Source organism: Pezoporus flaviventris, unplaced genomic scaffold (assembly GCF_033815535.1).
Source record: "Pezoporus flaviventris isolate CSIRO_AGI_PZ_B2104156 unplaced genomic scaffold, CSIRO_AGI_Pfla_v1 ptg000103l, whole genome shotgun sequence".
NCBI classification, from domain to species: domain Eukaryota; kingdom Metazoa; phylum Chordata; class Aves; order Psittaciformes; family Psittacidae; genus Pezoporus; species Pezoporus flaviventris.
This window is the reverse complement of record NW_026892651.1, coordinates 1,224,519-1,227,168: the sequence shown is the minus strand read 5'-3', so window position 1 is coordinate 1,227,168 and position 2,650 is coordinate 1,224,519.

Genomic DNA, 2,650 nt, shown 5'->3' with positions numbered 1-2,650 from the left:
TATCCATTTATTGTTTTCGAATTTGGCTCCTAATTTTTCATATTCCTTTATCTCACTTTCTAGGTGTTCACCAGTGGTTAAAACTAAAAGAGCTGCCCGTCTGGCTTCTTCATCTGCCAGGTTGTTTCCTCTGGTTCTGAACTGGAGCCCCTTCTGGTGTCCTCTAACATGAGTTATAGCTATTGCTTCAGGTTCTCTTATTGCTTGCAATATTTTTCTTATTGATTCCTCATGTATTAACCCTTTACCTTGTGTATTTATCAAACCCCTTTCTTCCCATATCTTCCCAAAGGTGTGGACTATACCAAAGGTGTATTTTGAGTCTGTAAATATAGTCCCCTTTTTATTTCTTAGTCTTTTTAATGCTCTCAACAAGGCATATAACTTGCATGCCTGGGCTGACCAACTTGCACTCAATGGTCCGGACTCTATTACTTCCCATTTTCTCCCATCTACAATTGCATATCTGGATTTTCATTTTCCATCAATTACTCGTGAAGATCCATCCACAAATAATTTTTCTCCCTCTCCTAATTCTTCCTCCTCTAAGTCTGGTCTATTTTTTGTCTGTAATTCTACCATGTCTATACAACTGTGAGCAAGAGTTAAAGTTTCCTCCCATTCTCCAAATAAGAATTGTGCTGGATTTTGAGCTGTTGTTGATCTTAATTCCAGATCGGGGGAATAGATTAAAATAGCCTCATATTTTAATAGTCTGTTGTCAGTGAGCCATTTATCCGCTTTTTGTTGGAGGACTCCCCGGATATCATGTGGGGTATAAACTACTAGGGATCCTCCAAAGGTTACCTTCCTAGCTTCTTCAACTAATAAGGCTACTGCTATTACTGCTTGTAGACACGTTGGCCAGCCTCTACTTACAGGATCTAACAATTTCGAGAAATATCCAACAGGCTTTTTACTGCCTGCCCAGTCCTGTGTTAATACCCCGTATGCAGTTTGATTACTCGTATCCACAAATAATTGAAATGGTTTATCCAAATCCAGAAGGCTTAACACAGGAGCTCTCATAAAAGTGTTTTTAATATGTTGGAATTTCTCTTCATCCTCTGAAGACCACTTTATGACATTTAGTGTAAGTTTTTCATATAAAAATTTTACCTTCTCACTAAATCCCTCTATCCATTGTCGACAATAACCTAATAATCCTAACAGCTGTTAAACCTCCCTTTTTGTTCTTGGGGCAGGTAAGGCTATGATTCCTGCCACTCGATCTGGATCTAATTTCTTTCTCCCTTTACTAATCCAGTGTCCCAAGTATTTCACTTCCGGCTCTTTAAATTGCAATTTAGATTTTGAAACTTTCAATCCCTTTTCTCCGAGAAAGTTCAATAGACCTATAGTGTTTTCCCGGACTTCCTCTTCCGATTTTCCAGCTATCAACAAATCATCCACATATTGTAGGAGTTTTACATTGCCCTCAGTTTCGAAGAATGTTAACATTTTTTCCAGAGCCTGTCCAAACAAGTTTGGTGATTCAGTAAAACCCTGGGGTAATACTGTCCATCTCAGTTGCTGCTTTCAGGTCCAGAAGGCGTCTTTTAGATCGATTACACTGTATCAGGTATGTCCTGGCGATACCTGATTCACTAAGGTGTACGGATTTGCCACCACTGGAAACTGGGTAACAGTTCTCTGATTAACTGCCCTTAAATCTTGAACTAACATATAGCTCCCATCTGATTTCCTGACCGGTAAAATTGGAGTGTTATGCGGTGACATACAGGGTTCTAAGGTTCCTTTCTGTACTAATTCTTCAATTATTGGTTTCAGTCCTTTCCTTCCTTCCAAGGAGACTGGGTATTATCTGACCCTAATGGGCTCCTTTGGGTTTGTTATTTCCACTTCCAACGGTTCAGTGTCTAATTTTCCTATTTCTCCCTTATTATACCAGACTTTTAAATTGATCCGTTCTTCATCCTTTTCTGTTAATTGATATAAGTTTACAGTAATCACTCCCTTTTCCACCTCTAAATTTATTCCTAACTTTATAATTAAATCTCGTCCTAATAGGTTACTCTCTGCCTCCTCCACTAGCAGAAAATCTCCTATACAAGTTTTCTTTTCAGATTCTATTTCTACATTTTTGATAACAGGGACCCTAAAGGGTTCCCCTTTTGCGCCTACTACTAAGGTAGTATCTTTACTTATCTGACATCCCATAAAAATATGCCTAACCGTAGATCTTTCGGCTCCAGTATCAACTGGAAATATTATTTCTTCTCCCTGGGGACCTATCTTTAAATTTATCAAGGGCTCTGATGATGTTCTTGTCCCCAGAATATATAGCCCCTGTGTGGAGACAGTGTTCTCACGGGAGAATGGATAATTGGTACATAAATTCTGAAAATCCTGAAAGATACAGCAAGGCCATGAGAGGCCAAAGGAAGCCTAAACAAGCAAGATAAGAAGAAGCTGGATTTCACTGAATTAATTAGAACTGTGGACTGTTGGCAAGCTTTTGAGGTCAAGTTCCCACACCTGTGCTTAACCAATTATATGCTAGTTGCAAAGGGTCTTCAAGACATGTATCCAATCATAATATGCCAAATCACTGTAAGTGCATGTAAGAAATAGTATTTAAGGGGTTAAGGCTTTGTAATAAACGGCTTTTTATCTGATCATATTGATC